Raw genomic sequence first — 13,787 nt, 5'->3', positions numbered from 1 at the left:
GCTGGTCACAGATTCTATCAAAGGGAAGGGGAGGGAAATGTCAATAGATTATTCAAGCTAAAAAGCAGACTAGGCAGTGAGGTGACAAGAAGGAAATGACAAGAGTGTTTGTGGATGAACAGCAGATTAGGGACCGTGCTGGATGCTTGTGCTTCTAAGTTGCTAAGTAGAATGTGAAATGAATTGGATGCCTTCTCTGGGAAATAGTATGAATTGCATCTCCCAGGTTAACAGCAGCTTGTGATATGGGCTGGTTCCCACCGCATTTGGTTATTGGCTTAATTTAAATGCATATTAGCTTGGACGTGGAGTTGTGAGGCAGAGTGGGGATTGTTCCCATCCTAATTTTCTCTCCCATGTATTTTTTTATTTTTATTTTTTTGCAAAGAAATAAATTTGTAATGAAAGTTTCAGAAAAGCAGTATTTTTCTTCTTGAAAGGTACAGATGCTATTATTCTAGAAAAGTGTTGTAGTGGAATATACCTAAATATTCCTAGTGCAGTTGAGGCTGTAGCTGAGAAGTCAACAATCTTTTGACTTGCATGAAAAACGACATATTTTTAAAGAAGGGGCATGTTGCTGAGCTATATAAAGGCAGTTCTTTAAACACTTTGTGTGGTGGAGGACTAGATACTGGAATTCAGCTATACTTATGACATGATCCAACATGGCTGCCAGGAACTCTTCAAACATGAAAGGTTACAGACATATGAAGAGTGGCAGGAATACTAAAGCAAGGATTGCCTTGGCATCACTGCACTACCCCCATCAACTGCCCACAAGACTCTTAGCCAATTTTAGCCTTCTGAGTGTTTTCTACCTGCTCACAGGGAGGAGAAATTGAGGTGTCACCAGTGTCCATTGTATCTTAGCAGAGTCTCACTCCTTCCTGTCCCCACATTATACACAAATGAATAAATATTGCATAAAACTGGAATGGTTCCAAGACGCTAGGATGCAAGACAGTTTCTTTATACATTTTCTCAGGTCAGGTGGTATCTCAAATGCTGCAGATGAGATAATGTTCGCCCTAAATCCAAGAAAGAGGAGCCGTGACTGGCTATTGCATGACAGCATGCCACTGCGTAACGCTCACTAGAGAGTAGCACTGGGAGAAGAGACCCAGTTAGTCGCATGGGAAGTGGGATAACATGCTGCTGCTTATGTTCTTTGGAAAGTATTCTTGAAAGAAAAATGTACCTGACATGGCAACTCATGCAGTATGGGTAGCCTAACCAGGAGTGTGTGATATATCATATGGATGATCAGGCACTTTTATGTGTCAGGATCAGGGTCCGAGTGACCCTGCAAGTGCCTGCAGAACCAGGAGCACCTTTGCAGGCTCCTGCAGGAAGCAATTAAAGAGCAATTATGCAGTGCAGGTGAAGGTCCTGAAAACCAGCATAAAAGGCTTTCTGGCACTGCTGTTCTTTATCACAGCGATGTGAGTAGTCTTCAGGACTCTCGTGCTCTGACCTCTGCATCACCATGCCTTGAACCTTGTTCCTGCCTTGCTCCTGTTTGAACCTGCATACCCTAGCCTGCCTTTGCCCTACTCCTGTGCGTTCTAGCTTGCTCCAAGTTGTTCCTGTTCTACTCTTGCCTGGACCACCCTTACATGACGGTTTCCCTGGCATCAGACCACTGGACTGTTCCTGGACTGTGCTCCCTCTCTCACATGTATAATGTTGGACTGCCTGCTGCCTTGGCCCTGACCCTGGACTGATGACCATGCCACCAGCCTCTAGCCCTACTAAGCTGTAGGACCTGGCCCCACACCAGCACCTTGATCCCTGCATTCTGCCTGTCCTAGCTGCCACCCATATCCTGGCAGTTTCCTGGGCTGGCTGGCACTGGCAGTCATCTGATAGTCACTCGGCAAGAGTGGCAAGGGGACTTTCTTGCCAAACATCTCACGATATGTTGGGCTTGACACATGATGGTTCACAACACCCAGATCTGGATGATGTGAGACTCCATTATGGGTGAAACCACTCCAACAAGAAGTCAGTTGTCAGGGTGGCATCTAAATGAATTTTAAGCCACTCTGACAAAGTCATTGTGGATTCACATAACATGCTCACCCAGCATGACTTATGAGTCACATTAGGTTGACACTTCATGCAAAACTATGATCTATGGAGTCTCTGAGCCCATCCAAAGGAAGGACAGGGGTGGGGCAGGGTGGTCTCCTGGCCTGTGGAGGATCTGTAGAGAAGGAACAGATTACAGATCTCTGCTCTGACATCACATGAATGTTGATGGAGGCAGGACCCTGAAGAATCTCATGGTACCTGGCTTATGGTGGACAGTTCAAGGAATGTTGATCAGGTGTGCAGCAGCAGCGCAAAAGGAAATTCCATGATAGGCCTTATTAGGAACGGAATTTAAAATAAAAGTACAAAGATGATATTGCCCTTACACAAATCTATAGTGTGACCCCACCTGCAATACTGTGTACAGTTCTTGTCACCACATCTAAAAAAAAAAGGATCGCGTAGAGTTGGAAAAAGAGCCGAAAAGGGCAACTAGAGTAATCAAGGGGATTAAGCATCTTCCCATGAGCAAAGGTTACAACAGTGAAGATCATTTAGCTTAGAAAAAAGGCAAGTACAAGGGAATATGAATTCTACATTGTGTGGAGAAATTGGAAATGGGGACATTTTTCTTTCTTTCCCATCGTCCTATAACTCAGTGTCATCCCACAAAGATGATTGGTGAGAGATTCAACACTAATAAAAGGCAGGGTTTCTTCAGATACCACATAGAAAAACTATGGAATTCACTGTCACAAGAGGCCACCCATTTGGATAGCTTTAAAAGGGGGTTGGATGAATCCAGAGGAAATAGGGCTATCAGTGGCTACTAGTCCTGATGGCTATATGCTTCCTCAGTTGCCATGGGCAGTGTGCCTCTATACACCAGTTGCTGGGGAACTTGGGCTGAAGAATGCTGTTGCAACTCAAATCTGGTCTGGGGTCCAGTGGCAGCTGGTTTGCCACTGTGTGAACAGAATGCTGAACTAGATGGATCCTTGGGAGGATCTCTTATGTCAACCTTGCCAAATCACAGCATTTGGCTAGCAGACTGAAAAGGCACACCGGTCACCTGGTCACAGCCTTCCATACTAAGCTGAAATGTACTGTATTTCTATTTCAATTATAGTAATTACCTTTATATTTCCATCTCTACATATATATCAGCATATGAAAAACATTATGCAATAGGTTTCCTCTTTTGTTCCCTGTTTTGGTGATTCATAAGTTCAGTCCTGAGACAGATAATCATAGAAATAGAGCAAGTCAGAAGGAGCCTCCAGGACCATCCTGTCTAAGATGAGCTAAGGGAGAGCAGGGAAGGACCTTTAAGTTGTCCATCACAGTTAGCACCCAGACACAGGTCACCTGATCATTCTTCACCACATACATAATGTATATATTTCAACCGGCACAAGTACATTTTATTTATTTTTAGACTTTAGACTTATTTTCTACTAATTAGCTCAGGGTCCCTCTAAGCAGATCCTAATCAATAAAACATCTAATAACAATAAAAGCAACAATTAAAATACATTGAACAAAGCACAATAAAACAAGACAGTACACAACTGAGGGCAATAATTTAAATTTTATGCAGTTGGTGTCCTATTGCTTGCTCGCTTCCTTGCTCTCTTACTGTCTGTCTTTCTCCTCTCTCCTTCCCTCCCTCCCTCCTTTTTATTGCTAATGCATTTTTAATTTATGGTGATACATAAGTGGCCATCATACTTGCCAAATAATATAAAAGCTAAGTTCAGAGAACATGAAGAGCCATGGTAATTTTCACCAATGCTGAGTGTGTTGTCTGAACCCAGCTGTGGTATTTCAACATGGTAAGTTTGGTCTTTAGAGATCACCAGTGCTTTTTTTGTAAGAAAAAAGGTGCCAGAACTCATGAAATTATTTACCTGTCGCACGTAGTCAGTCACTGTACACACACTCACACACATCAGTTGTGTAACGAAACATAACGGTCACCGCCCGCAGTAAGCACTCAGCGCGCAGCCACACGACCAATCACAAGCCGAGCAGCGCCATCACAACCAGCACAGACAAAGTATGCATGCATCAGATTTGACACACAAGCAGCCCGCATGCACTGTTTTGATGATTTTGCCACCGACCTGCTACGCTTGACAGGGCAATTCAAATCCATGTGGACTGAACATCAAATTTTCAAAAGTTACTCTTAAAACTTGGAAAATCTGTCTGAAAAAAGGTGCCGGAACGCCATTCCAGTGTGTTCTATGACAAAAAAGCACTGGAAATCACAATAAGAAAGACTGGCTTGTTCTATGGTTCTTCCATACTATCATGCTTTGTTGTGTGGCATGGTTTCCCCAGTTGTGGCATACAAGTAGCACAGAGTCCCCTGGAAAGATCAGCAACTGCAGGACTTGCTGCAGTTATTCAGCCTTTGTGTGCAGACCAGTGAGAAAGAGGCATTCAACACAGGTGGGGAGCAGTGCACCTTGGGATTGAATTTCAGGCATGGTGGGTGATGGGATTCAGGCAACAGTGGAAGGGCTGAGCGGGGAGGCTGGAATCATGATAATGTAGAAACAACTGGAACATCATGGTTGAAAAACCTTGCAAACTACGGTGGGTTTCATGGTGTGTTTTATGAATGCAGGCAAAATGTCGGAATCACCAAAGCGCTACACAGAATACAGACATTTTCAGACAATGACTGACTGAAAATATACTAAAGCCATGTCATATGCTGTTATGCCATAGTTGCCCAGGTCATTAATCAAAACAACTGAGAAAAGAGGAATCAAGTGGGAACTTCATTAGTCACTGATATACATTTGTTAATAGTTTTAGAAGTGTGAATACTTCTCATGAACTGAATGAGCTCTATTCATTTTAAATTTAATTGAAAGGTGAAAAGTTCAATGCTGTTAAAGGAAAGTATTTTTACACAACTTCTAATTACTGCTGGAATCTGTATTGGATGATGGTCAAGAATCTACCAAGATTTCTTTTTTTAAACCCCTGAACATATGAATGGTAAGTCTATATACAATCACAATAGCTTTGAACTGATAATTGTTCTACTGAGATAAAGTGCTTACTCTGGTTATTGGGATTAAACAGAAGCCTCTGCAGGACAGATTTTCTACATATTTGCATGCTTTGAGGGGGAACCCTCTTCTGAAATGTCTGGTGTTTATTATTGAGGGAGACAGGAAATTTGAAGGATCATACACTGGCCACGTGTTCTGGGAGACTTATTTCCCTCTATTATTTGGTTAACAACAGGGCAGTATAGGTGTGACTACTCATATGTTTTGCATGTAGAAGGTGCCCAGTGAGGGTGGCCACTTCCAAAAAATAGGAAATGCATCATTGATACCAAGAATAAAGACTGAGGTAAAATTTGAATATGCAAAGTTATAGACATAGCTCCAAATCTGGAAATCACTATTATAAATTATAGATACATAATTATAAATCCATTATGATATATACTTGTAATATAACTGTAATGTTATATATTATATATTATATAAAATAATGAATATGTGTATCATATTTAATGTTACATATATAGAAAAATGGGGAAGACTGTGACTGTGACTTGAGTTCCTTGCTCAATCTGTTGTCCAGGTACAAACTGTGGATGAGCAACTTGGAAGCTCCAGCTCTCCCTTCCCGAGGTTCTGTATTTTTAAAAAGGAGACAGACAGGCCAACTCTTCAAACAGACCATCAAACCTTGTTCACAAAGTTATTTATCTCCAACGATTTTTTTCCCAGCCATACCTTCCTTTCTTAGTAATTTGAGTGTGTTGGTGGCCTGCTACTTGAAAGAACTAATGCTTCCACTTTACAAATGTTTCCCTATTGGGCAACTTGGAGGCAAATCCTACCACAAGCCACCAGGAAAGTATTAATTGGTAGTTATATACAATTTTAATTACAATAAAATTGCATTTAATTACAATAAAATAAAATTGCAATATTCAGTTTGGACAGAACGACAGGAGAAAAATTATTCTTAATTTATATAAGGTCTTAATATTAAGTTAACTCTTAAACAACTGGCTTTTCTCATCTATGAGAAGTGCTTATTCTTGAGAGAAGCACCTAGAAGTAGAGAAAATAGAGATTTCATCACTTTCAGTATCTCCTAGTAATATTAATACCTTGCTCAGATCCATTTCTGTTACTGTTCTCAAGGAAGACACAGATTTTGTTAGATTCATTCCATTTCATGGATTTCATGCTGTGACTTGCTTATTAGTGGAAGAATTTTCATACGAAAATTGTTTCTCTTTGTAAATATGCATTTTCCCCCAATTTAAAAAATTCTTAGTCTGAAAATCTGCTGAATTCTCCTGACCTGGAAGAAGGTAGTCTGCTATACATTCTGAATGCTGGATCCACAGAACTCTGGATGCATTTAAATCCACTGAGGATTTCTCTGAACAATCTGAAGGCAGAGCTGCTCCTCGAAGTGACCCCTGAGCAGTTGCCACCTGGAGAGCAAACCGAACAGGTAGGCACACAAGTCAGCTGGTGTTATTCTTCCAAAAGCTGGTGAGATGTGCATGCTTTCTGCTTGAATTAAAACCAATATTTCGACATTTGCCTCAAGGTATGAATTGGCATTTGCAAATGTCGTGCAAAGCAGCGACCCCTTTTTGTTGTTGATGATGCATTTCCTTTTGGCAGTCATATCTTCACTGGGCCCCTTTTACCTCATATCTGATGCAATGTGTTGCTGTGACTATGCTAAGCTGGCCAGGCTGGTAAGACATCATTAACAGGGTGCCATTACATCCATATCTGGCTTGGGGATCCCGAAGGCAGCTGGTTGGCCACTGTATGAAGAGAACCCTGGTCCAGATGGAACCTTAGTCTGACCTAGCATGGCTCTTCCTATGTTCTGAAACAGTTTGGCTGAGCAAAAAGTCTCGTTTTACCCCCCCCCCCCGCCCCCCGGCACCGTAAGACCAGGCTTCCAGCTTCCCTTCTTCATTTATCTGCCTGTAATGAAATGTTTTCCTTTGTCCTGAAAGGACCTTGTCCCCAGGAGGACACCCCCCACCCGCCCCCGGGCCAGTGACTCTTCTCATTAGCACCAAACTCCGCTCATTACAGTGAGGCTGTCTGCTGGCCAGGGATTCTTTCTTGCTTGCATCAGTGTGGGCTCTGTCAGCATCATCAAAGCTGCACACCAGGCGCAGAGGAGAGGAGAACCCAGGTCTCCTGGCAGGAGGCCAGCCCAGAGGAATGCCGCAGAGAGTCTCTTGGGTGAGGAAAATTAGCGGAGCATTCAGATGTGCCACAGAGGCTCCTCCCATATTTGCAATGCAAATGACAGAGGCACCGAGCAGTTAATGGAAGGCTGATTCAGATTGTTCTCTTGCCTTAAATCCATTTGGAGTATGTTGATTACACAAAATGTACATTCAGCCTCTCTCTCTTTTAAAATCGCAACCGTTTTTAAAATAGCTGGAAAAACTACTTCCGGGAAAGCAAAATAATTTGGTTTGTAAGGAAACATATACGGTTGCCTCCCCACCCTGCTACCCCTTTATTCCTATCTTTTACAAAAGCAAACAAAGAAATCACACAGTCCTGCTTAATGTGCAGCTTTGCTCTTGGAATTTCCTCCTTTGTTGTTTTTTTAGATGCGGGGTGGGCTACCAGTGGCCCATCAGATGCTTTGACCTACAGCTCCCAGTATCCTTCAACATCAGCTATGCCAACCAAGATTGACAGGAGTTGTGGACCAAAACGTCTGAATAACCCAAAATTGCCCACCCCTGTCCTACATGCATAGATAATGTGTGATTAGTTTTTAGTTTAAACGGCTAGGTTTTGTGGTAAAGTGATGCACACTGCAGCAAAAAAAGAACTCACTTCACATATTTACTGACAGGATTGGGATATGTTTGGACAACCATCTTGTCTGCAGATTACCCACCATATATGTACAAAGCCTGGAATGAATCTGTGCCTGCTGACCCCACATAGGCTGCCCCTGTTCGCATACAGGCTCAATCAGACATGAAAAGAAGGCACAGCTCAGCTTCACACACTCAGCACTCGGTGTGGGAGATGATTCCACACATGCCGTATCACATGTGCTGCAGGGACTCCCATTCAGATTGCAGAGAAGAGGGATTTTTTTCATCAGTCTTCATAGCAGAGGATGCAAAGCCAATCCCTGCCCCTTGAACCTATGTATTCTGGGAGGGAGTCAGAGCAATTAAGGCAGATAGTAATGATAAAAGATGAAATTCTCAAGAAGAATCTTCTGTTCATTAATCAAAGTATGGGACAGCTATTTAATATTCTGCAGAGAGAAATGACAGCAGTTTAAATAGTACAACAGTTCATCGAGTATCAGCTATCCCAAGCTTTGCTTCCTGCTGGTTCAGTACAAGCCAAAGCTCTTCTGCAGCCGTACAGAGAGAGCATTTCACCAGCTGAAATTCCATCTTCTGCATAATGAATGGAGCAGGAGCTCGGTCCTCTTCTGCACCTGGCTACTTTAGCATCACTACAGGGCTACAGCTCTTTCTCTATAGGCATTTTGAATTTTTGCAACCATATCCAATTAGTTCCCCAATGTTCCCAAATCCGTTTTTACTCCCCATCTTTCTTATTTGATGCATGAATTGTTGGAGGGGGGAAAGCATGTGCAAGAGTAAAGGCAGGAACTAGCCACAGTCCAGCAGCAGGGCCAGTCCAAGATGTTTTGCTGTTTGGGAAAAGGGGCAAGAAAGATGGTGCCACTGCATTTCACATTCAGGAACAAATTGAGCTGGCAGCTGAATTTAGTTTCCTGACCAGGAACAGTGTTCTCTACCACACCTGAGGGCAGATTCTAGTCCAGGGGGTGCAGGATAGGTTGTGTGGCACACACACATGGGTTGTGTAGCCATTTCCTCCAAAACAGCAGAATGGCCAGGTGACTTAGGAAGACTGGCGGGGGGAAATGGCCAAGAAAATGCCCCCATCCTTCTCTGTGTTGGCTGCTTGAAGAAATTGCTCACTTTTACATAATAGTAGAGATGAACCTGCCAGCTGGTGCATTCCTGCCTATGTTGCAGAGCACTAGACTTAGCCTTATCTCCAATTCCCTAAACTTGGAGATAAAGGCAAAGAGTTCTAATCATAATATAGTTCTACTGCAAATTCAGGATTGGACTTGGTGGCCATTTGGCTACTTCCTATCCTATGATTGCAAATTCACTGGTATAGTTTACAAAGCTTGCATTGCTACGTTCTGTAATAACCTTAACAGTATCCTTTTGCAGCTGAATTAGGTCTGTAACTCTGGTAACATAGCTTAAAATGTGCTGGGCAGAAAATATAAGCATAGGATTTTTAAGTCCTTAAGAGCTGCATGATAGAGCAGAAAGGAACATTCTTCTTGTTACAACAGAACAAAAACAAAACAAAGCAAAAAAATGCTCACGCAGAAAAATGTGTGTTTGGAATTTCAGCCAAAACAAGGCAGCCAGAAATAAAGGTGATTATTGTAACAGAAATGCTTGGCATGATGTTACTACCTATTATTTTCTCCAATCCTTGGTGTTCCCTGGGAAACATTGGAAACCAGTGGCAATGGATTTGAAGTCCCTTCGACCCTTCCTTTTTTTCCCTTCCAAACCAAAAGCTGTGCCTTTATTCTGTGGTTATCTGCTCATCACAGATAACAATACTGGGTCAAACTTATATTTAGATGAGCTGGAAAATCTGGGAAATTGGTGTCAATTGCCACTATGTTGATATGGTGCAAACTGTATTTTATTAAAGAGAGGGACATATTTTCTTGTTACAACAATAGGGAAGAAATACCATCGGAAACCTGTGAACTTCAACACGTGCAGCCCAAACCTGGAGATCTTTGTATTGTTGCATTTGTCCATCTCTTACAGTGGGGCAGGCAACCAGAAGCCTTCAAGATGTTTTCTACTGCAGCAGCTGCCCAAGTCAGCAGCCCTAGGGCAGGATAATGGGAGTTATTTATTTATTTATTTATTTATTTATTTATTAAAATATTTTTATGCCGCCCCATTCGCCGAAGCCTCGGGGCGGCTCACAACAATAAATTAAAATAATTATAATCATTAAATTAAGAAAATATAAACATACGATTAAAAATACAAAAATACAATATAAAATAAGCCGCCCTGGCCAGATAAAATCCAATAATATTAACAGTTAAAATGCTGCTTAAATAAAAAGGTCTTTGCCTGGCGCCGAAAAACAAATAACGACGGCGCCAGGCGGACCTCTCTGGGGAGCGCATTCCATAACTTAGGTGCCACCGCAGAGAAAGCCCTCCTCCGAGTACCCACCCTCCTAATTTCTTTCACGGAGGGTTCCCAGAGAAGGGCCTCTCCCGCCGATCTCAAGGGGTGCCTGGGCATATATGGATGTAAGCGCTCCTTCAGGTAACCAGGACCCAAGCCGTTTAGGGCTTTATAGTTGTAGTCAAAATATCAAGAGGGCACCAGGTTGCCTACACCTGCAAAAGTTATGCATGTGCCAAGGAGAGCCCACCTGGTTTGTCCATGCAGTTTAATTTTGGAGTGTTTTTTTGAAATGCTGCTGTACTTACAGTTTTTTTACTGTTAGAATTGATACCCCATCTTTCAAATCAAATAACAAAAGAGGGCCTGTTGAAAGGAGAGCAACAAGGATAGGACATGGGCGCTGCCTTATTATGAGTCAGTCAGACTAGCATATATACCAGCATATAAGATGACCCTTTGGAAACAGAAATAGTGAGGCAAAAATTGGGAGGCGATCTTATAGGCCAGGTGAAAAATTTTCGTCATGGAGTGGAACCCCATATACATAAGCCCCACAGCAAAAACCACAGGACCCCCACAAAAGTGGGAGAACCATGAATATCTCTAAAGAAAAACCGTGAATATCTCTAGGGCCTCTGGTTGGTGATGCCATGCTCTTTGTCTCAGCACTAGCCAGCCTCACATGTTTTGTCTCTCAGTGGGCACAAGAACTCCAGAGATATTCATGGTTTTTCTGGAGATAGTCACTTTTTTGTTAGACAGATACCCATATATACAGGCATATAAGAGGACCCTTGAAACCAGAAATAGTGAAGCAAAAATCAGGGGTTGTCATATGCACCGGATGTATGACAAACATGCAAAATATCAACCTCGTCTTATACGCAAGTCACCTTATACATCAGTATATTCGGAAGTGGTTCATTTTATCCACCACTGTTGACACTGAGCAGTCGGAATGCCAGACAGAGTTTCTGCTCTACCTCAAGATGCTGAGATCAAACACAAACCCTCCTGCACATGAAGCATGTGCTCTGCCACTCAGCCAGGGTCCTCTCCCATAGGGTGAAGGGCCTAGAGGCCACATCCATGAGGGCAGATTAACGGAGTGAGATGTACTTATTGAAGAAAAGACAATTAAGTAGTAGCCCCCTCCCCCAGAATATGGGAATGGCTATCACATGCATGATGGAATGCATCTGTGTTCTGTTGTTCTTAGAGGGCACAACCAAAACCAATGGGCTCAGATTATAAGGAAAGAGGGTTATATTAAACATTTTGAAGTACTTCCTGATGGACAAGCTGCTCAAAAGTGGAACAGACAGCCTTGGGAGAAGGGGGACTCTCTTCTGCTAGAGGTTTTTAGGCAGAGGCAGGATAATCACCTATCAGGGACAATGTAGAAACTGACACCTTGAATCACTGGGGCTGGACTAGTTGACCTCTGAGATGCCTTCCATCTGTATCATTCTATGAAATCAGGACAGCATACAATGATATGATATGAGAGCCAGTGTGGTGTAGTGGTTAAGAGCATGGGACTGGGACTCAGACGATCTGGGTTCTAGTCTCCATTCCACTGTGGAACCAATTGGGTGACTTTGGGCCAGTCACAGACTCTCAGCCCAACCTACCTCACAGGGTTGTTGTTGTGGGGATAAGATGGAGGAGGAGATGTAAGCTGCCTTGAGCCCTTTGTAGGAAAAAGGCAGGATATAAATCGAAAAAATAAATAAATAAGCAAGCATGCAAGCAAGCTAAACATATATAAAACCAAGTAAAATAAATAAAACAGCATATCCATAAAATGGGTCACCACTTTTTGCTGGGGACCTTTTTGAAACTCTGCCTTTAACTGGTCTATGACAGACAGAAATCATCAGGGGAAGCTTTTCTGTTCCCTCTATCCCTCTGTCAGGAAATGCTTCCCTATGCATTTCTGCTGTTAGGCAGCTACAGTCTTGTGGTTGTTTTTAAAGATGCCTGTCCACCCTACATCAGTAGCACAAAGCTGCATCAGTGACACTATTTCAACACGAAGGAATGGCGTGTCTCCCCAGATGTGCGACAGAAAGTGTGCTGCAGTCGTTTGAAGCCTGGGGAGATCTAGTTTTAAAACCCCACTCTGTGTTGAAGCCGAGTCTCACCTACCTGACAAGGTTGCTATGAGGATAAAATAGGTGGATAGCTCAGCACGTGCATATGGGAAACCCTACCAAATATAAAATAAATGCATCTCCCACGACATCTAATATGGTTGTTGTCTTTTCTTTGGCAGGTTTCCTGTGACTTTAACAACAGTGTGCCAAGCAGGAATCCAGAATTTGAGATTTTACCACTATTTCATCTGTTTTGTGCTTATTGGCAAATGCATCACCCATCTGAATATCTACCTGTTCCACAACTGTAAAGAAAGCACTGCAAATCCTAACAGAAAAAAAGCTGGTATGTGGATACCTTTGGCAGCTGGTTACCATGGCATAGAAATAATTAAATAATTTAAATAATGATGATAGTGGTGCGGGGGGGGGGGGAGAATTAGAACTGATATTTAGGAGCAGGCAAGACTGAGATCTTCCCAAAGGCCAAGGAAGCCATGAGATGGAAGAGCTGCCACCCCATGCTAGGCTGAGATAATTTCTAAAATGTCGACAGGAGTCCAGCCAGCACCATGGGTAGCAGCAGAGTTCTGGCCTAGAATAAGAGTATGAGCGCAAAAGCTGAATGAGGAGACAAACAAAAGGGAAGATCAGAGGCTGCAGAACCACAGGAATGTTCCTGGAATCAAGGAATGTGTCAGAATGTTTCCCTTGATTAGCCACGTGAAGGGTCAGCAAACAGCCGCAAACTGGTGATGGGATCAAAAGCTGCATTTGAAGGGACTACATAAAACAAATCAAGGATTGTAAAGAATCGCTATGATAGATCTCATAATGATCAGTACACATGGACAGGAGGCAAACAGACCATTTCTCCTGCTTCTGACTCTTCACCTTCTTGACAGTTCCATCAATTAGCTCCTCAGTGTGTGGCTTGCCCCCCAAAACCTGATATCAACACAGTAAAACAATACTTTATGTTTCATGTGGGAAGAATGTGATGCTTCACTGCTGCTCGTGCAAGGGGTTGATGTGGGGGAATGGCTGCAACCAATTCCACCGATACAAATCAGGGTGTTAATTCACAGGAGGCAAAACTGGGTTTCCCACTAGGGTCTTCTCTGCATCAGGCATTTAATGTGCACTGATCATGATTCCTCACTCCAGGGTGTCCCCTGTTGTTTCCAAGGATTTCCACACCTTTGTTAGAGCCAGGAAATGTCATGTTATCTGGATATGGTGGAATGAACCAGAATAAGAAACTCATTTATTTTTCAATCCACTGTTCTGCTGCTTGTGTTTGTGCAATGGAACATACGGAGCGATAGTGAGAGGAACCCCTCTCCACTTTGGAAAAGGGCACATGT

General features: G+C 42.8%; 1 long non-coding RNA gene across 1 annotated transcript; it reads left to right on the top strand.

Moving 5' to 3' along the window:
* The first annotated feature begins 4,708 nt into the window (after positions 1-4,708).
* LOC123031241 lies at positions 4,709-12,760 on the top strand. The gene is made up of 3 exons (XR_006416248.1): positions 4,709-5,052; positions 6,361-6,543; positions 12,600-12,760. It is a non-coding gene; the product is annotated as an uncharacterized LOC123031241 (long non-coding RNA).
* Positions 12,761-13,787: the final 1,027 nt, after the last annotated feature.

The sequence above is a fragment of the Varanus komodoensis genome, unplaced genomic scaffold (assembly GCF_004798865.1).
Source record: "Varanus komodoensis strain SLA01 unplaced genomic scaffold, ASM479886v1 scaffold1, whole genome shotgun sequence".
Taxonomy (NCBI): Eukaryota; Metazoa; Chordata; class Lepidosauria; order Squamata; family Varanidae; genus Varanus; species Varanus komodoensis.
Note: the sequence above shows the minus strand (reverse complement) of the source record. Positions and strands in the feature narration are given on the sequence as shown.